General features: G+C 46.2%; 1 pseudogene; it reads left to right on the top strand.

Moving 5' to 3' along the window:
- The first annotated feature begins 215 nt into the window (after positions 1 to 215).
- LOC120669323 lies at positions 216 to 8,737 on the top strand (annotated as a pseudogene).
- The last annotated feature ends 13,664 nt before the right edge of the window (positions 8,738 to 22,401 follow it).

Genomic DNA, 22,401 nt, shown 5'->3' on the forward strand with positions numbered 1-22,401 from the left:
CGCTTCATTGAGCTGTCCGCGGTGCACCATTTTCTGAGACCCTCCAGCTCAAATGGCTGACCTTATTCCTGCCGCGACTTCTCCATTTCCATACGTGCTCAGATTCTTCTGCACCGTGCGCTCCGTATTCCTAGATAGGCAACAAAATTGTACCGTAAATCCTAGCTGGAACTCATGCATTACGTATTTTACGTGTCTACGTTAGTTGGCTTTAAATGGACGCGAAGGAGCTCAATAGCTCTAGAGCCCACAGCATGACAAAGCACATCGTGCAAGATCGATCAGAGCAGCAAAAATGGCCGTGCTCCCTCGTGTGTTTCTACGCCCCCGCCCCGTCCTCGGCCGCCGCCGGCGGCTTCCTCCGGTGCCTCTCGGCGTCCGTGCCTAGCCAGCTCCTGTTCACTCCCGGCTCGCCTTCCTTCAGCTCCGTCCTGGTGTCGTCCATCCGGAACCCGAGGTTCCTCACCCCCGGCATGGTGCGCCCGCTCTGCATCGTCACGCCCAGGCCGCCGTGCTCTGCGGCCGCCGCCACGGCGTCCGCGTCCGGGTGCGCAGCGGAGGGCACGACTACGAGGGCCTCTCGTACCGGTCCGTCCAACCCGAGGCGTTCTCCGTGGTCGATCTCGCCAACCTCCGCTCCGTGCGCGTGAACCGGGCCAGGGCCACCGCGTGGGTGTGGGTGGACTCCGGCGCCACGGTCGGCGAGCTGTACCACGCCGTCGCGAAGACGAGCGGCGACCGGCTGGCCTTCCCAGCCGGCCTGTGCCCGACCATGGGCGGCCACTTCAGCGGCGGGGGGTTCGGCTTACTGCTGCGCAAGTACGGCCTCGCCGTCGACCACGTCATCGACGCCGTGCTGGTCGACGCCCAGGGCAGGCTCCTGGACAAGAAGGCAATGGGGCGCGAGATCTTCTGGGCCATCCGCGGCGGCGGGGGCGAGAGCTTCGGCATTGTGCTGTCGTGGCGGGTGAGGCTCGTTCCCGTCCCACCGAAGGTCGCGGCGTTCATCGTCCCTGTGTCGGTAAACGACGGCGCCGTCGACGTCCTGACAAAGTGGCAGGAGGTTGGCCCGGCCCTCCCGGACGACCTGTTCATCAGGGTACTGGTCACAAACGGGGTGGCCACCTTCGAGTCCCTGTACCTCGGCACCTGCGACGCGCTCCTCCCGGTGATGCGCGACCGCTTCCCGGAGCTCGGGATGAACCGCTCGCACTGCCGGGAGATGAGCTGGGCCGAGTCCGTGCTCTACGTCTACGTCGGCAGCGGCCAGCCCATTCCCGTGACGGACCTGCTGAACCGGACCTTCCCCATGGACAGGTCCAACAAGGCGACGTCCGACTACGTCCGGCAAGCCATCCCCCGCGACGTGTGGGCGGAGATCTTCGGCTGGCTCGCCAAGCCTGACCCGGGGATCATGATCCTTGACCCCTACGGTGGCGAGATCAGCGCCGTGCCGGAGGCGGCGACGCCGTTCCCGCACCGCCGTGGCGTGCTGTACAACATCCAGTTGTTAAGATCAGTTAGTGTTCTAGGATCGACTAGACACGGATCAAGAGGGGTATCTTCCATCTTTCCTTTTCACAAGTGCAAAAGAGTTCCTAGATCTAGAACACAGAGAGTATATTAGAGTACAGAGAGAGGGAGAGAGAGACCATCACCACCGGAGGAGCTTGAGGCAGCCATCACAGGTTCGCTGATGAAGATCTGCTCTAGGGCAGCGGCGAGCGATGCAGCAGCTGCACAGTCGTGGTGGTGTTGTCGTGGACGGCGCCGACGACGACGAACCAGCGTTGATGGTGGCGGCGGTGAGACTTCCCACTGCTCCAGCGCCTCTCTCTAGATCGGCTAGGGTTAGAGAATGTGAGTGAGGGTGCTGGCGGCGCGACGAACCTCGTGTCGTGTGCCCCGGCCCCTCACCCCCTTTTAATTTTGGCGCTGTGCAGCGGGGGCCCACCAACCATTAAGGGTTGGGCGCCCCCGATCAGGGCGCGGATTAAGGCCCTAATAGACCGTTGGGTCTATTAGGAAGGAGATCAATCCAACATTCTCCCCCTTTATCTCACTTTGTACTTTAACTTTATACTTTAACATGAAACTTTTTTCTTTAGTTGTTCCATCACAGATTGATAAATAGAGCATGCTTTATCGTCACGGTCCGAGACCGATAGACTCAACAGCTACCATATACATTACTGTTTTGAAACAAATTCTTTATCTTTTGGGCCCTTTTTATTCTCCAGAAATCACAGGTTTTCCCTTAAACCCATGCCGGCTATGTGTTCCATGAACACATTGGGTGGTAAGCCTTTAGTTAGCGGATCCGCAAGCATTTTCTTTGTACTTATATGTTCGAGTGTAATAGAGTGATTCTGGATTTTCTCCTTCACAACATAAAACTTTATGTCAATGTGTTTGGCAGCACCACTTGACTTATTGTTGTGAGCATAAAACACTGCTGGTTCATTGTCGCAGTACATTCTGAGTGGTCTTTGAATGCTGTCTACCACTCTTAAACCGGGTATAAATTTCTTTAACCATTCAACCTGCCCCGAGGCCTCATAACATGCCACAAATTCAGCGTACATGGTCGATGACGCAGTGACGCTTTGTTTGGAGCTTTTCCACGATATAGCTCCCCCTGCGAGTGTGAACACATAACCGGACGTGGACTTTCGGTCATCGATGTCCCCCGCAAAATCCGCATCTGAGTACCCTTCTATCTCTAGGGAATCAGATTTTCTGTATGTTAGCATGAGGCCTTTTGTGCCTTGCACATAACGTAATGCTTTCTTTACCATAATCCAGTGTGCCTGTCCTGGATTACTTTAATATCTGCCAAGTATCCCGGTAACAAAAGCTAAGTCAGGGCGTGTACAAACTTGAGCATACTGTATGCTTCCTACAACTGAAGCATATGGAACCGCTTTCATTTGATCGATCTCATACTGGTTCCTGGGACATTGAAATTTCCCAAATCTATCGCCCTTGACTATTGGAGCAGGTGAAGGTTTGCACATATGCATACTGTATTTCTTTAGAATTTTTTCTAAGTATGCCTTTTGTGACAGTCCTAATACCCCCTTTGTTCTATCTCGGTGAATTTCAATTCCCAATACAAATGAAGCTTCACCAAGATCTTTCATATCAAAGTTTGAGGACAAGAATTTCTTTGTCTCCAGTAGCAGACCAACATCACTACTAGCAAGTAGAATGTCATCCACATATAGGATCAGGAAAATAAATTTTCCACTTCTGAATTTTGCATAAATGCAATTGTCCTCCTCATTTTCTTTAAACCCAAATTTTCTTATGGTTTCATCAAACTTTAAATACCACTGCCTAGAGGCTTGCTTTAATCCATAAATGGATTTCTTTAAGCGACACCCCATATGTTCTTTTCCTTTCATGACAAAACTTTTTGGTTGTGCCATGTAAACATTTTCATACAAATCCCCGTTAAGGAATGCCGTCTTTACATCCATCTGATGTAACTCTAAGTCATAATGTGCCACCAATGCCATTATAATCCTGAAGGAATCTTTACACGAAACCGGAGAAAAAGTTTCGTTATAGTCTATCCCTTCTCTTTGCATAAAGCCTTTTGCCACGAGTCGTGCTTTGAACCTTTCTACATTCCCTTTGGAGTCATATTTTATCTTGTAAACCCATTTACAGCCTACTGTTTTGGCTCCTTTAGGAATTTCCTCTAAGTCCCAAACACCATTGGAACTCATTGATTTCATCTCATCCTTCATAGCTTCCAGCCATTTAGATGAGTGAATACTTCTCATGGCTTCTTCATACGAAGTGGGATCACCCTCCATATGAACCTCTTCTGTATTATAAACTTCATAGTCGCTAGAAATAGCCGACCTTCTTTCTCTTTGTGACCTTCTAAGAGCTACTGCTTGTGGCACATTTTGTGCCTCAACTTCTGGCACATTTTCCATAGGGGGCTGTAGCACCACCTCCTCATGTCCAACCGCGGGTTCAGGCTGTTCCTGGATGACAGGTTCCAAACCTTCGCTCACAGTTGGTATGGGTGGAGTTACGACAGGTGTTGACACCGTAATAACTGGAATAGTTGGCGCAGCAACAACCGAAGAAGGTACTGACGTCACTATTTCAGGAACTTTTGGTGCAGCATCAACAGGTAGTGAGAAAAATGGCTCTTGAATCATAGGAGTAGGCACATACACCCGCTTCTCCTCAATGTCAATTTCTCTAGGTACCATGCTCCCCCTGATCATTTCACTTTCTAGAAAGACAGCATGTCTCGTTTCTACAAACTTTGTATGTCTGTCTGGACAGTAGAAACGAAAACCTTTCGACTTTTCAGGATAGCCTATAAAATGGCAGCTTACAGTTTTGGAATCCAGTTTTCCAATATTTGGATTAAACACTTTAGCCTCAGCTGGGCTCCCCCAGACCCGTAGGTGAGTCAGTGAGGGTTCTCTTCCTGTCCATAGCTCATACGACGTTTTGGGCACCGATTTGCTTGGCACTCTGTTGAGAATATGGATGGCGGTTTTCAACGCCTCCATCCACAGACTCAATGGCAATGAGGAATAACTCATCATACTGCGCACCATATCCATTAGTGTACGGTTGCGCCTTTCAGCTACTCCATTTTGCTGAGGCTCCCCCGGTGTAGAGTATTGGGCAACTATTCCATTTTCCTGTAAAAACCTCGCAAAAGGTCCAGGAACTTGTCCATAAGGGGTATGTCGACCGTAGTACTCCCCTCCACGGTCTGATCTTACTATTTTAATTCTTTTGTCAAGCTGATTCTCAACCTCAGCTTTGAATATTTTAAATTTATCCAATGCTTCAGATCTTTCTTTGATCGGATAAATGTAACCATAGCGGGAGTAATCGTCTGTGAATGTTATGAACGAACCATATCCATCCACACTTTTCACAGGAAACGGTCCACATATATCAGTGTGAATTATTTCTAACGTTCCTGCACTTCGTTTGGCACCCTTTTTAATTTGCTTTACAAATTTTCCTTTAATGCATTCAACGCATTGTTCAAAATCAGAGAACTCTAGCTGTGGAAGAATTTCACTTTTCACTAATCTTTCAATTCTCCCCCTCGAAATATGGCCTAAACGACAGTGCCATAATTTCGATGAAGTATCTTGAGTTCTCTTTCTTTTCTTTGTTTCTTTCTCTGACAAGGATTCATTAACATTCACATTACATACAGAATTCACTTTATCACGCATAGATAATAAATAAAGATCATTGTAAAGGACAGCATCACCAATACAATTATTATCAAACCATAGTTCACATTTGCCATTCGCAAAATGACAACCAAAACCATCTGTGTCTAAGCGTGATACACTGATCAAGTTTCTTTGAAGCGAAGGAACAAATAAAACATCTTTTAATACAAGCATGAAACCATTAACTAGCTCGAGAGAGACATCGCCAACAGCTTCCACATCTGCTTGTACTCCGTTCGCGACTTTAATTTGTCTTTCGCTTCTTAGCGTAGTCCTTGTCGAACGGAATCCCTGTAAAGAATTTGCAACATGCACAGTTGCACCAGAATCAATCCACCAAGTAGATTTAGAAAAATTTAAATACAGGGATTCATTAACAAATGAAATTACATTCTCACCATTCTTTGCCATTATCATTTTTAAATAAGCGGGACAATCTGCTTTGCGATGCCCCTTGTCAAAACAGTGGAAGCACTCATCTTGTGCTGGAGTGCGCTGTTGCTGACACTGTTGCTGATACTTCTGTGGCATAGGGGCTTTGTCTTTAGCTTTAGAGGAAGAAGCAGCTTGGAAAGGCCTTTTCTTGTTATTATGCACAAAATTGACAGACCCACCATTCTGTTTCTTGAGTCTATCTTTCTCTTGTGCACACATTGCAATTGCCTTTTCCATGTTCCACTTCTCTGGCTGTGAGTTATAGTTTACAACGAACGTTGCAAACTCTTTTGGCAGAGAGGCGAACACCAGGTGCACCATAAACTCTTCTTTGAGATCCAAGTCCATTGGTTTGAGCTTGGAGTTCAAAGCACACATCCCCATGATATGATCTCTTATCGTACCGGCATTGCCATAGTACCTTTTTGTGACCAACTGCTCTATGATCTGTGTGGCATAAGTCTTTGAAGAACCAGTAAACTGATTCTTTATCTTTGCAAGGTATTCTGCAGCTGAATCACACTCTCCAATTGAACCCAAAATATTAGGATCAATTGTGTTCTTTATAACTGCCACACATTTCTTGTTGGCGTTATTCCACTTTGTCTTTTCGAGATCATAAGCCATCTTTAAGGGAGCGTAGTCCCTTTGCTTTTTCTGCCACTCAGCATCAGTGTCAGAATCTCCTCTCACTGGAGCCGGTGGCTCAGTGGGCTTTGGAGTGGTGATAATCTCATCCACTTCTCCACAGACGAAAGCAAGATCAACTTTCTTGATCCATTCACCATAGTTGTCTCCTTTTAGTGTTGGGATGTGACTGATGAATCCCATCAAATTCATCCCCGCTGAAAATTTCAAAAAATAGTGAGAACATAATAACAATAATTGCATGTAAAATTTCAACGTTGGTCAAAATAGAACATACAACTATTTATGCAATTAAATCTATATCACCGTTGGGCAGAAATAGAAATAAATGCACAAAAACTATGAAATTACAGTATTGTAATTAACAACATTGGTCAGAAAATTAACAATACTATAATCCTCAAAAATAACCTTTTAATCATGCTCTTAAACTTTAATTGTCTCGTTGGTTCGAATTAAAGTAAAGAACAACTGTAATGACTTTTGCAGCGGAAACATGTAGAAAATTTCTATTTTCAGAAGCAATACTGTGAACTTTTAGCTCTAAACAATATACACGTTGGTGCAAAATTGAATAGAGATCAAACTATAAACAAATTCATTCAAAAAACTATTGAAATTGCTTCTGGAAAAATAGAAAAAACAATAAAACGAAAAACACTGTTCAGCAGCCCAGGAGCAAAACCGGCCCGCGGCCTGCTCAGCCACCCTTCCTTGGGCCCGAGGCCCGACAGCCAACGGCCGGGCCGCCGAAACGGCCCGCCGCGGCGTCTCCTCCCCCCGCCCGCATGGGCCGCCAGCCAGCCCAGGAAGCGAGGAGCGATCTCGACCGTCGATCTTGATCGGACGGTCGCCCGCGCGATTCGCCGGATCAAAAACGACGACGACGCGGCGTCCCTCAAACCCTAGTTCATTCTTTCCCTCCCCTTTCTCTCTCCTCGAAACGGAGGCGACGGCCGCTGGCCATGGTGGCCCGGCGGAGTGGGCAGGGCGGCGCCACCGCGGTTTGCTCGCCGGCGCGCGCGCTCGCCGGTGGGTGAGCGCACCGCCGTCGAGCTCGCCATGGATGGCGCCAGGCTCTCGAGCCCCGTATGCGCAAAACCCCAGCGTCCCGGAGCGGCAAGCCGGCGGCTTCTCTGTGCCGAGATGTCCGGCGAGCGGCGGCGCAAACGCGTCCCGCGCACCGGTGGCGGCAGTGGCACGCGGACCAGGTAGGCCCCGCGCCCTTTCACCTCTAGGGTTAGGGTTAGGGTTGCATTTTTGAGTTCGATTTGCAATCGATTCTCTCTGTTCTTTTCGATTTGCATCGAGTTCTTTATTTTCCTTCGATTTCTTTCGATTCACAGACGAATCCGTCTTTGCCCCTACTGGATCTATGCACTAGCATGACCTCTGATACCATTGTTAAGATCAGTTAGTGTTCTAGGATCGACTAGACACGGATCAAGAGGGGTATCTTCCATCTTTCCTTTTCACAAGTGCAAAAGAGTTCCTAGATCTAGAACACAGAGAGTATATTAGAGTACAGAGAGAGGGAGAGAGAGACCATCACCACCGGAGGAGCTTGAGGCAGCCATCACAGGTTCGCTGATGAAGATCTGCTCTAGGGCAGCGGCGAGCGATGCAGCAGCTGCACGGTCATGGTGTTGTCGTGGACGGCGCCGCCGCCGACGAACCAGGGTTGATGGTGGCGGCGGTGAGACTTCCCACTGCTCCAGCGCCTCTCTCTAGATCGGCTAGGGTTAGGGAATGTGAGTGAGGGTGCTGGCGGCGCGACGAACCTCGTGTCGTGTGCCCCGGCCCCTCACCCCCTTTTAATTTTGGCGCTGTGCAGCGGGGTCCCACCAACCATTAAGGGTTGGGCGCCCCCGATCAGGGCGCGGATTAAGGCCCTAATAGACCGTTGGGTCTATTAGGAAGGAGATCAATCCAACACCAGTACATAAACTACTGGGCCGCCGGCAACGGGGAGCCGAACATGAGGTGGATCAGGGACCTGTACGCGTTCATGGCGCCGTACGTGAGCAAGAACCCGAGGGAGGCCTACTTCAACTACAAGGACCTCGACCTGGGGAGGAACGTCGTCGTGGCCAACATCAGCAGCTACGAGGCAGGCAAGGTCTGGGGCGAGAAGTACTTCAAAGGCAACTACAAGAGGCTCGCTCTGGCCAAGGGCAAGATCGACCCTGACGACTACTTCAGGAACGAGCAGAGCATACCGCCACTTGTGCTGAGAAGCTGGTTTGTCACTGATCTGGATGTAAGCTGAAATTGCTTCGCACTTTACTGCGTGCATAGCATTGTATCTGTCTAGTCGACGCTTCAAATCCCTTTTGAAACTGTTTGTACAATTGTACTACGGCCGCTTTGTTTGTGCTTGAAACCTCGCTTGAGCACTGATATAATTCATTTAGACAAAACACGCCGTAGGGTATTTTCTTAAGGACGATATTACAAACGCATAAAGGATCAGGAAATCCTGAACCACAGAGTACAATAGGGACATATTTTTTTTGAAAAGGGAATATATTTCAATATTCCAACCTCTGCATGAAACTATGCATATAGTTGTATGTTATTACACACAAGTACGTCCCAAGCTCAAAGAAAAGAAATCAAGTCTCAAACACAAGTCCAAAATCACCGAAAAGCAATTCTATAGACGTGGTCTCAAGCACACGACAACCCATTAGAATGTGAGGTCGGTCGTCCTCTTTCTGTAGCAACGCCCAAAAACGGATCCAGTGAGTTCCTCGGAAGATAACCTGCAGAGGAGTAACAGCTCGAAATAGAAAAAACAACAAATCACATTCTTAACTTTCTTTTTAGATAATGGAAAGAGTATCCTGCTTCAACCCCCTCACGGAGGGAGAATCATACCACACATATTACATGTCTGTCAATTATTCTGTCCAGAGGATTAGAGCATCTATAGGACCAGATAGTACCTAGGTAGTTCGTCTCGGCAGCGTCAGTAGACTTAGACATTTGTTTCAGCTTTCTTCTGAATACCTTTGCATCCCTGCATTTCCATATGTTCCAGAGAACCAAGACCAGGACAATGTTCTTGATCATTGCTTATTTGAGCCCTTCTGCCCTAGTTTGGAAGCAATTTTGGAGCCGACCAAAGGATTTCAATCCATCAGCTCAAGCGCCAAATTGCAGCAACCAGCTCACAAGAAAAGTACAATATTAAACAAATCTTTAAAATGATTCATATCTAACCATCTGCATTTTTTGCCACTTCCTACAAGGAATGGAAGAAGTTAGAACATGACGGTATCCAACTCCCACGAATAACTTGAAACAGAAGGAAACAAAAAATATGCTCAAGTAGTAAAATATATGCAGTTCCCATATTATAAAAGATCATATTAATTATGATCTAAGGTTGAAAATAATACAACAATCATACTCCAGATACATACACACACACTTTTTATTAAAAAATAAATAGATGGTCCAACCTTTCGCATTGCTTGGATGCATACGACTCTGGTTCATTATTACATCATAGGAAGTATACTTGAGCTAATATTTTGAAGAGAACTTGACAAACGCACCTAAGGCATGCGACTTAGTCTTTTTCTTCTTTAGGAAAATCCCTATATGTGCCATTGAATAATCAACATCCATTATGGGTTATTGAAAAATTAGCCTCCTGGTGAAGACATCCACTATTTACACAAAGTCAAGCACTAACTACATGCAAAGGAACAATAGTCGTATTAGTTCAATACAACCAAACATTACATAAGCACACACAAGAATTTAAATGACCTATTAATATTACACATAATTGTGCAAGAGGCGATGGGCCAAATAAGAAAGGCTTTCATTAGCCTAAGCAAGGGATTAACCGGTCTCTGGCAGACAAATCGGCCCGCCTGAAAGAGGTACAACTAGCACTGGTCCGCCAGACGCGCATACAACATAAGGTCTCGAGCGAGCGGACACCAGACACATGGTGCCTTCCCAACCCACGCTGATCCCGAGAGGAGTCCGACCTTGTGAACCCCTCGGGAATGCCCAAGGAGGCATTAAATGCTCTAGTCCGACAAGATGTGCATGCTTGCCCCCAGCCCGACAAGCGGGGTAGAGACGCTGCCTGGGGACCGGAGGAATATTGCAGGAGCAACCCCCCCCCCCCCCCCCCACCCTCAGCCGGGATATCATGACGCTGCGACTGGTGCTCACGCCGGCTGTGACACTCCGACAGCTTGATGAGATAGGCCGTGACTAATCACCCTCCACCGCTAGGTGTAGGGTAGGGGGCGTGCTTGGCTAGGAGGCCCCGCATCATGCCGATGGGATTGGCAAAGGGGGTGCCCGACCCCCAACCTCCGCGAAGGAGGCCAACCCTACTAAGGAAATAACCGTGTGTTTGGATGGGGGACCTAGTGGGTTGGGTTGGTTCCATCCCTCGTTTTAGGGATGGCTCCAATCCCTCTCATGCTTGGTTAGTAGGATGGGTTCGTTCCAATCTTTTGTTTGGTTGAAGGGATTGAAAAGTATGGAACTGATGTCAACTTAACACCGTTAGAATAGTCCCAGCCGGGACCCACATGTCATCCACCAACCCCTCTCATCTTTATCTTCTTCAATCGGCACCTCGCCCGCAACGCCCACGCCTCCGCTCCTGGCCGGCGCCGCCCCCTACTCCGACGCCTCCTGGCCGGCGCCGCCCCCTCCTCGGACGCCTCCAGGCCGCCGCCGCCCGCCCGTCGTCCCCTCCTCCGCCTCCAGGCCGGCGCCAATCGCCCGCCGCCCTCCTGCACCTCCTGGCCGGCGCCCCCCACCCCCTTCTCCGCCTCCTGGCCACCCCCCTCCGCCTCCTGGCCGCCAGCCGCTAGGCCTCCCCCGCCGGCCCGTCCGCCGCCGATGCTCCCACGGCCGAGCTCGGGGCCTCCGGATCCACGCGCGGCGCCGGCCCGGCCTCTGCTCCTCCACCGCCACGCCAGAGGAGAGCGGGGCGCCGCCCTCCTCCGCCGCCCCGCTCTCCTCTGGCGGCCGACCCCGCCCTCCTCTGCCGCTCGTCCTCGCTGGACCGGCGACCGAGCTCGTCCGGCGCCGCCGGCGCGCCGTACCCCGGCCTCCACCGCCCGCCGCCGGCGCGCCGTACCCCGGCCTCCACCGCCCGCCGCCGATGCGCCGGAGCCCGGCCTCCGCTGCCTCGCATCTTCCATCGTCCGTCATCGCAGTCTCCGTCAGCTCCATTATTGCACGTCACGAAAAGTGGGTTCGCTCAGGAGGTTCACTCCGTCCGTTGTTTTTCGAGGAATCGGCCGAACCCGCATATTGGAGGAATATTCCTTCGCGGAGCCAACCCAACCCTACTCAATTGCATCCAAACAGCCAAAGGGATGGGTCCAACCCAACCCAGCTCGCTCCAACCCCCAACCAAACACACGGTAAGAGACCCACCCCAGTGGACTGGGACGGATGTACCTAATGTGCAATGATATAATGCCCTTCCATATGGATCGACGCCACAAGGGGTGCCTTGGAGTGGGAGGATATGCCATGGCTTCGAGATACGAGGGAGCCCAACTGTCTAATGGACCCTAGCTAGGACACAGCTCTAGACCTTCCTCAAAGTGCATCTAGACCCCTAAATGATTTTGGTGGTTTTTGACAATCACAATTTGGGAATATGATGCTTTCAAGAAAGTGTGCGCAGGAATAAAATGGAAAAATCAAGAAAAAGATGAAAAGAAGGTCCCCAATTTCAAAATAAGTATGGTGGATTCTATCGGAGATTTAATTTTAATTTTCGGTTTGAATTTGAGTATAGGTTCACCGTACTATCAAGGGGGACGCATTCGAATGAATTTTAAGTTGTTAAAATGCTTCATTCAGATGACATATTTGAGAGAAAACACTCACAAAACTCTCCACAGCACAAAGTTTCTGCACTGTGCCGGATGATCTGGCCTTGGTCCGGATGATCCGGCCAAACAGTGCCGGGCAGTACTGCACAAGTCCGGATGATCCGGCCCTAGCCTGGATGATCCGGACCTGGGATTCTGTGAGCGGCTGGAAGAGCCAGGCCGGATGATCCAGACCTGGGTATTTCGAATGTGTTTTAGCCTATTCTGTTCCTACACCGGATGATCCGGGAACCACCAGAAAACACACAACGGTCACTTTCGGGGGTTGGAGTATATATACCCCTTCACCCCCTTCATTTACCTCTCTCTCACTCCCCGACCAACCTCGCCTCCAAAGCATTAAATCCTTCACTTCTCTTCATCCTAGAGCTTGATTCTTGCAAGAAAACACCTAGGGATTGAGAGGAAGTGAGATTCGAGGTGTGATTTGAGAGCACTCCGTGGGCTTGCACTTGTTCATCTCAAGAAGCACTTGAAGCAACCTTTGATTCGTCGATTCGCGTTTGTTACTCTTGGAGCTTCGCTCCTAGACGGTTAGAGGTGCTAGTGAGCTTCCATTTCTTTGTGGTTGAGCCCCAAAAGTTTGTATTACCCCGTCCTTCGTGGACATCTACTAGTGAGCAACTCAATCTTCTTGTGTGGTTGATTGAGTGAGGGAAAGGGTTATAGGGTAACCCTACTCTTTGTGAGCACCTCAACGGAGACGTAGCTCCTTTGTGGAGTGAACTTCGGGATAAATCTTGTGTCTTTTTTATTTATTATTGTATTTATTGTTCTTGAGCTAATCTTGACTTGGTCTACTTGTTAGTGGCTTTCCTCTTGTGCTAATCTAGTTCACAGGCTTAGCTACTTCTTTTATTAACTTTATATTCAAAGGGAATCGTCAAAAGATAAGTAGATTTCAAATCTTGTGCAAGATTCTTTTCCCCTGTCGGATCATCCGACCCTAGGCCGGATCATCCGAACCTGACGATTTTCTGCCAAGCTTTTTCAGGAAATTTTTAAACAGGCCTATTCACCCCCCTCTAGGCCTAGTATCGATCCTTTCAATTGGTATCAGAGCTTGGATCTCCGTGTTGAGCTTAACCGCTTGGAGAACAAAAGAATATGTCGGGTGGACACTCTCCCGAGCGTCCCGTCAATCCGACGGGTGAGGATGACAAGGACAAGAACAAGAATGATGATGGAAAACCTGAGAATGAGAAACAAGATGAGTCAAGTGGCTCAAAAGGCAAGAAGAAGAAAAACAAGAAGGAAGATGACGACTCGGAATCAAGTAATGACGAGATATCATATAGAGAATGGAAGGCATAGAAGAAGGAGCAAAAATTGAAGAGCAAAAAGAAGAAGAAAGCTAGGTCCAAGATCTTGATCGACTCAAGTGATGACTCGGACTCCGATCACAAGCGAAGATCATTTCGCAATTCTAGTAAGAGTGAGTCATCAAGAGACAAGAAGAAATTTGAGTATCATCGTGTGCCTCATGACTACACATTTCAACTTCCTAGTGATCTTGGTGCATCTATCCATATGGGAAACCCTCCGTTCTTTGATGGAACCGGATACAATCAATGGAAAACCAAGATGTTTGGGTATTTGAATGCAATTCACAAGGATTTATGGAAAGTTGTAGAAGTTGGATATGAAATTACGGATGAAGATGAGACTCCAACACCAGTGCAACAATATGTTCTACAAAGAAACTTTTAAGTCTTGAACATCCTTCACACATCTGTGAGCCCGGAAGAGTTTTACAAGATAGAGGATGCACCAACCGGCAAGGATGCTTGGGACACTCTCCAAGTCAACCACCAAGGCTCAAGAAAAGTTTGTGAGTCAAGAATCAAGACATTGGAAGATGAACTAAGCCTTTTCTCTATGAAAAAGGATGAGAGTGTCAAGGAAATGGACAATAGGATGAAGAAGATCACCAATCAAATCAAATCACTTGGAGGTGATAAATGGAGTGATCGTGAGATTGTGGACAAGCTCTTGACCGTGTATATGGCTAGGGATATCACTTTACCTAGCTTGATTAGAGCTGAAAGAGGATTCAAGCACTTCACCGCCAAAAATGTTCTTGGAAGAATTGATGCTCATCATGATCAATTAAGAAGAATCAAGATAAATCAAGATTTGGCCGAGCTTCAAGAGCAAGTGGCAAAGCACAATGGCATAGTACTACAAGCTAGCTCTAAGGGCAAAGAGAAAGAAAATCAATCATCCAAGAATGAAGAATCTAGTCATAATGATGATGATGAGCTTGATGATGAGCAAATGGCCTTGTTTATCAAGAATTTTAGAAGAGTCTTTAGAAAGGGCAACTTCCGGAACTATGGTAAGAACAAGGGCAAGTATGAACAAAGAAGAAGATCCAACAAGCCTTGTTTTGGGTGCAAGAAACTTGGACATTTCATTGCAGATTGTCCGGAAGAGAAGAAAAAGAACAAAGATGACAAAGAAGGCTCTTCCAAGAAAGAAAGACCAGGATACAAGAAACAAGCCGGCGAAGCTCACCTTGGTCAAGAATGGGATTCTCAAGAAGAAAGTGAATCCGAGAATGAAGATGTTGCCCTCATGGCATTCAAGACTTCTCCTTATCATTCCAATAAATTATTTGAAGATCTCACCGATTATGAGGATCAAGATCCAATCATATGTCTTATGGCCAAGAATGTGAAGGTAAACTCTCCAAACTCATTGGATGATGAACTAGATGAGGAAGATGAAGTTTCTAGTCTAATTAGCCAATAAGGTAAAAAGGGTGCAACTAAAATAATAAAACTAATAATGAAAATGGATGAGTTAGAAGAAACTCTTGAATCTCAAGAGGAATTGCTTAGGCTTGAGAGAGAAACCTCTAAAACTCTTGACAAGGACCTTGCCTATAAAAGGAAGGAGAACAAGAGGATTAAGGACTCTCTCAAAACCATTGATAACATTCTTCTTGAGGTAAGAGAGTTGCTCACTAGTGAAAAAGAAAAGGTGAATGACTTAACCAAGAAATACTCCTTGGTAGAGAACACAAATGCTAATTTGAGAAGTGAAAATGCCAAACTTCAAGAAAGCTTCACAAGCTTGCAAGCCATTCACAAGGCACTTGAGGTTGAGCACAACACTACTCTAGAGAGCAATTCAAAAGCTAGTGAGAAATCTAGTTCATCCATTCCATCAAAAAGTAATGGTTGTGCACGTTGTTATAAAATTGATATTCAAACTTGTGCTACTAACCATGTTGAGATGAATGCCATGAGGAAGGAAATTAGTAGGCTCACCCAATTGTTACAAGATCCAAATGAGCAATCATACAAAGCAAATCCCGATTCAAGGGTAGGTGAGTTTGAGAAGCATACCAAGGGATTTGGCTCAAGGTACATGAGCAAGTTTGGATTTGAGAAAGGCAAAGGCCTTGGGAAGAACGAGCAAGGCATTCCACAATCCATTCCATATGTTAAGAACAACAAGACCGCCGCATTAGGAGCAAATGGGGGTCTTGTGAATATGACTACTCCCATCTGCAAGGGAGAAAGGAAGAATCAAGCATCAAGTCATGTCAAGTTCATCAAGAGAGAAACTACATGTGAAGAGGGTGCCAAGATTGTTGCATCCTCATCAAAGAAAGACAAGTTCAAGACTTCAAGCAAGTCACAAACACAAGAACCGTCGTCACATGTATCCTTTTATGCGGATTTTGTGTTAACTAGGAACCACCGTGGTAAAGTGGTTGCAAAATTTGTTGGTCATCGCACGTTTAGCACTAAAGTAAAGAGTTGTGTGTGGGTGCCCAAGGTGCTTGTGACTAACATTGTAGGACCCAAGTATTGTTGGGTACCTAAAACAAAAGAGCAACCTTGTTTTGTAGGGATACTCCTCTGGTGGTTCAACTTGGGTGATCGATAGTGGATGCACAAATCATATGACTGGAGAAAGGAGTATGTTTGATGCTTTGACAAAGTCAAGTGGTGATCACTACATCACATTTGCCGGTAATGAAAGAGGAAAAGTACTTGGAACTGATAACATTACTTTAAACTCACAATTTAATCTCTCAAAGGTTCTTTTAGTTGATACACTTGGGTATAATTTGTTGTCCATTTCACAACTTTGTGATTCGGGCTTCAATTGTCTCTTTACTAATGAGGGTGTGTCCGTCATTAGAAAAAGCGATGACTCCGTTGCTTTCAAAGGTGTGCTCAAGGAAAAGCTATATCTTGTGGACTTTTCAGAAGAGAAAGCTCAACTTGACACATGTTTGGTGGCAAAGTATAGCTTGGGTTGGTTATGGCATCGCCGACTAGCTCACGTTGGGATGAGAAATCTCAACAAGCTTCTAAAGGGGGATCACATCCTAGGACTAATAAATGTTTCCTTTGAGAAAGATCGTGTGTGTAGTGCTTGCCAAGCGGGAAAACAAGTTGGTGTCCCGCATCCATCAAAGAGCATCGTCACCACCATCAAGCCATTCGAGCTTCTCCACATGGATCTTTTTGGGCCGGTGGCGTACATTAGCATTGGTGGTAATAAATATGGTTTTGTTATTGTTGATGATTATTCTCGTTTCACTTGGGTATTCTTTTTGCATGACAAAAGTGTAGTACAAGAAACTTTCAAAAATTTTGCAAAGAGAGCCCAAAACGAGTTTGAAACCAAGATCAAGAAAGTAAGAAGTGACAATAGCACCAAGTTCAGGAACACCCATATAGAAGAGTACCTTGATGAAGAGGGAATTGGTCATGAGTTCACGGTACCATACACACCTCAACAAAATGGAATTGTTGAGAGGACGAATAGAACTCTCATAGAAGCCGCAAGAGCAATGCTTGATGAATACAAGATCTCGGATCAATTTTGGGCGGAAGCAATCAATACGGCATGTCATGCAATCAACCACCTCTATCTTCACAAGATCTTGAACAAGACGGCATATGAGCTACTTCTTGGTAAAAAGCCAAATGTATCATACTTTAGGGTCTTCGAGAGTAAGTGTTTCATTCTAAATAAGAAAAACAAAACTTCTAAGTTTGCTCCTAAAGTAGATGAAGGGTTTCTTCTTGGTTATGCCTCAAATGCTCACGGCTATCGCGTCTTTAACAAAATCTCTGGTCGTGTTGAGATTGCGTGTGACGTGACATTTGATGAATCTAATGGCTCTCAAGGAGAGCAAGTTGATGATTTTGTAGGATTGGAGGAACCATCAAGCAAGGCAATCAAGAAGCTAGCCAATGGAGAGATAAAGCCTCAAGAACAAGAAGATCAAGAAGAGGATAGGATGGTGTTTCCAAGTCCATCAAGAACACATTCCGCAGCGCATCCTGGAAACTCCAGAAATCAAGCCGGAGACTCTGGGTCTCAAATCCGGTCTAACCGGAAAGAGTACCGGAGTATCCGGGACATGGATCAAGAACCATCATACGATCATCAAGATCAACCTCAAGATGAAGAAGAGGCTCAGCAAGTTCAACAACAAACACAAGTTCCTCATCCAAGGGTACATCAAAGTATCCAAAAGGATCATCCAGTGGACAACATCCTTGGAAGCATAACTAAAGGGGTAACCACTCGTTCTCGTTTGGCTACCTTTTATGAACATTACTCGTTTGTTTCTTCCTTGGAGCCACTAAAGGTAGAGGAAGCCTTGGATGATCCAGATTAGATGATGGCCATGCAAGAGGAGTTGAACAACTTCACACGGAATGTAGTCTGATCCTTAGTAGAAAGACCCAAGCAAAATGTCATAGGAACCAAGTGGGTCTCTCAAAACAAGCAATATGAAAATGGCGTAGTAACAAGAAACAAGGCAAGGTTGGTTGCTCAAAGATTCACGCAAATCGAAGATTTGGATTTTGGTGAGACTTATGCTCCCGTAGCTAGGCTTGAGTCAATTCGTATTTTACTTGCCTATGCTACTCACCATGATTTCAAGCTATATCAAATAAATGTGAAAAGCGCATTCCTAATTGAACCAATCTCCGAATTGGTATATGTTGAGCAACCACCGGGCTTTGAAGATTTTAAGTTTCCAAACCACGTCTTCAAGCTCCATAAGGCGCTCTATGGGCTTAAGCAAGCTCCTAGAGCATGGTATAAATGCCTTAGGGAATTTTTTTTCTCAAGAACGGCTTTGTAATGGGAAAGCCGATTCTACTCTCTTTACCCAAAAAGTAGATAAAGATCTCTTTGTTTGTCAAATTTATGTTGATGACATTATCTTTAGTTCTACTAATGAAAAGTTTTGTGAAGAGTTTAGTAGGATCATGACCAAGAGATTCGAGATGTCCTTGATGGGTGAATTAAAGTTCTTCCTTGGGTTTCAAATCAAGCAAATGAGGGAAGGGACTTTCATATGTCAAACTAAATATACAAATGATATGCTCAAGAAGTTTGACATGGCTAATGCTAAACCCATCAAGACTTGCATGGCCGTGAATGGACATCTTGATCTAAATGAAGATGGAAAATCCGTGGATCAAAAGGTATATCGCTCCATGATCGGTTCTTTGCTTTACCTTTGTGCATCTAGGCCGGATATTATGCTTAGTGTGTGCATGTGTGCAAGATTTCAAGCTAATCCTAAGGAATGCCATTTGGTAGCTGCTAAAAGAATCTTGAGATATTTAGTGTTAACTCCAAACCTTGGCTTGTGGTATCCCAAGGGCTCCACTTTCGATTTACTTGGCTATTCCGATTCGGATTACGCCGGTTGCAAAGTTGATCGAAAGAGTACAACGGGGACTTGCCAATTTCTTGGTCGGTCCTTGGTGTCTTGGAGCTCTAAGAAATAAAATTTCGTTGCACTATCCACCGCCGAGGCCGAGTATGTTGCAGCCGGTGCTTGTTGTGCTCAACTACTTTGGATGAGGCAAACTTTGAGTGACTTTGGTTGTGAGTATAAAAAGATACCTCTTTTGTGTGACAATGAGAGTGCCATCAAACTAGCCAATAACCCCGTCCAACACTCAAGAACCAAGCACATTGATATAAGACATCACTTTCTAAGAGACAACAAAACCAAAGGAGATATCGCTTTAAGTCATGTGAGTACCGATAAGCAACTAGCCGATATCTTCACAAAGCCCCTCGATGAGCAAAGGTTCCGTTTTCTTAGGAGTGAGCCAAATATCTTGGATTCTCGTAACTTGGCTTGACATGTTACACATATCTTGTATTAATGCCTAGACTAGAGAAAAATGTTATTTGTGCGAGTTTTTCCAAATTTTTTGATGTTGTGATCATTGGATCACCCCTTGTCTCAAATGATCATTGTTATGTATTGTTGATTGTGCCTGATCATTTTGAGTTAAGGATCTTATATGTCCATACATGATTCTTTATCACATTGATCAAAAATTTGTCATCAAATCTATCTAAATTGGCAAAATCTCTCTGGTAGAACTCGGATGATCCGGACCTAGCTCGGATCATCCGGTCCAATCGGCCAAAAACCTACTGCACAAACACGGATGATCCGGCCCTGTACCGGATCATCCGGCCCCCTGTGACCCAAACCTTCTGGTCAAGTCCTGATGATCCAGCCTTAGCCCGGATCATCGGGCCCTGGCAGGTCCACTATATAAAGGGCCGGTGCGGGGTGACCTAACCCTTCCTTTCTTTTCCACCACCGCCACCTCTTTCTTCTCAAAAGCTCCGCGTGGTGATCTCACTTTTCAACCAAGGATTTGTTGAGCTACTTTGTGCCTTTGATTCTCCACACCTCGGAAGATCCGGACCCCTCCGGAACTCCTTCGATTCACGTGGGAAACTCAAATGTATTTCCTCCGGCGATTCATCTCCTTTACCTATCTAGAGGTTTTGCCAAGAGTTTCATTAGATTTCATTGGCTAAATCCTCGGATTCATAAATTTGGGGTTCATCCTGAGTAGAGCCGGATGATCCGGCCTATGCCCGGATGATCCGGAGTATACCTGGATGATCCGGCTATGCCCAGGAAAGAACTACTTCTTAATTGAATCTTTCAATTCCTATCTATCATATCCTAAATCTTGGCTACTTATCTTGTGTTCTAGATGGTGAAAACCAAAGTGAGCAAGAAGAAGGGTCCTCCCACCGACTCAGACAATGATGATGATTATAGGCGGAGCTCTCAAGAGGAAGTTTATTCTAGGCCCAAGCAAAGCACCAAGAAGGGGTCGACCAAGAGAAATGTAAGGGGGTCGTGGTGCAACATATCCTCCAGGACAAGGCAGAGGTACTGGGAGAACTTCTAGAGGGCAATCTAGCTCTGCTTTAGCTGATCCTAGTAATCCTAGAGTTGAGCCTGATGATGATATAGACCTTTCATATCTTGAGAATGTCATGGCTACTGTTCAACACCCAACTCGTGACCGTCGTGATCCTCCCATGATTAATTATAAGAGAGGTGGAAATTCTGTTGAGAATCTGAGATATAGTGAGGATCCAGCTGAGGTTGAGCGTAGCTTTCGTGGTGATTCTTGCTTTTGGTTTCCTCATCAAGCTGATTGGTATGAGTCAGTCATTATGACCATGAAACATGTCACCACAGAAATGAAATGGATTGACTGGAATTATTTGAAGGGGTTAGCTTCACCACTTAAGGAAGTAGTTGATGATGTTCATGACCGGTGTCAAGAGATGAATTTGCTTGGAATCATGAGTTTCTCTTGTGACTAGAATGAGAAAGTTGTGGCCCAATTCTATGCCACACTTCATATTAGTGAATGTGGAAGAATATTTCAGTTTCTCATTGGAGGAAAGCGGTTCACATACACCATGGCTCAGTTTAGCAACTTGTTTGGTCACACTGGAAGCCTAGTTGGTTATGGTGGTGGCTATATTGTGGATCGTGATGAGTCTAAGGTGGATCTACATGAAGGTAATGAACTTGACCCCTCCAAGATGCACTTCATGTATGATCGGGCTTATGGTGAGATAGTACTTGGGCAAGTCAAGGGCCTCACTTCATTTTATAGATTGCTCAACACCTTATTTCGTTTCACTCTCACTCCTAGAGGGGTGACTCGGACAACATCTCACATAGGGCGAAGAATTTGTTAGTACAGATGGCTCCTAGAAAGCGCAAGTTTGCAGTTATGGAGTTTATTTGGAATGAGATCATCTCTTGCTTATCAGATTCTTCCAGTGCATGTCATTATACTCCCTACATATTCCACATGATCAAGACGGTGACTCAGCTCAACATTGTGCCCAGCACCTCCCATGTGTCATATCATACCAGCAAGGGCAAGATTGAGCAGACTCTTCATATTGGCAATGATATTACTGGGATTCAGCCTTCTGGACCTTTTCCTGGTGCTTATCCACCTTCCTCTGCTTCTGCTCCTGGTGCATCATCTTCTAGAGGAGCTCCTTCATCTTCTCGAGCAGCACCTCCCTCACCTGGACCATCTACCTCACGTGGGCGCAAGGCTTCCAAAGGCAAGTTGGATTATATTGCTCAAGGTATTTTTGCTTGCTACAACATGTGTCGCCAGAATTCCCAAGAGATTCGTGAGCATAGAAGGTACATGGATGAGTAACTCCTCAAGTTGGAGAGGAGGCAAAAGGAAATCATGGCCAAGGTTGATCTTCCTCACTCTCCAGTTCGTGAGCCCAGGGACTTTCCCACTCCTCCAAGGGTCTACAATTCATGGGATGATTATGTGCCTCAAGAGAACCCCTTTGAGGATGTTGAGCTTGACTATGGAGGTCAAGAAATGCCAGGTCAAACTCATGATTATGAGGAGGAAGAGGACAATGATGATAAGGAGACCGAGTCTGATGGAGATGGCGATGACGACGACGACGAGTAGCTTCCTTTTTGGCGCTTGATGCCAAAGGGGGGGGGGTGAATTTGGCGCTTGGAGGCCCCTCATTCGCTTCTCATCATTTTATCTATCTTATTTATGTAATGGACATGTAAGAACTATGTAATGGTGTTATGTGTGGTGTGTGCCATGTGAACAATTTCGCTTTGTAAGAACTATGTTGCTAGTGTGATGTCGAACCTTTCATTTATCTATGGTGTGATGCTTATGGATGGTGTGATGTTATTTCTCACTTTATTATTATATTGATTTTGTCATATGCATCACGGTTATTTCATCACACAAATGCACATATATGCAATGATGTAGGGGGACCTCACTTAAATATGTGCATTGACATTTGAGGCCACTTTGAAATATTTATGCACATATTTAGAGGGAGCTCTCCTA

This window comes from Panicum virgatum, chromosome 4N (genome assembly GCF_016808335.1).
Source record: "Panicum virgatum strain AP13 chromosome 4N, P.virgatum_v5, whole genome shotgun sequence".
NCBI lineage: Eukaryota > Viridiplantae > Streptophyta > Magnoliopsida > Poales > Poaceae > Panicum > Panicum virgatum.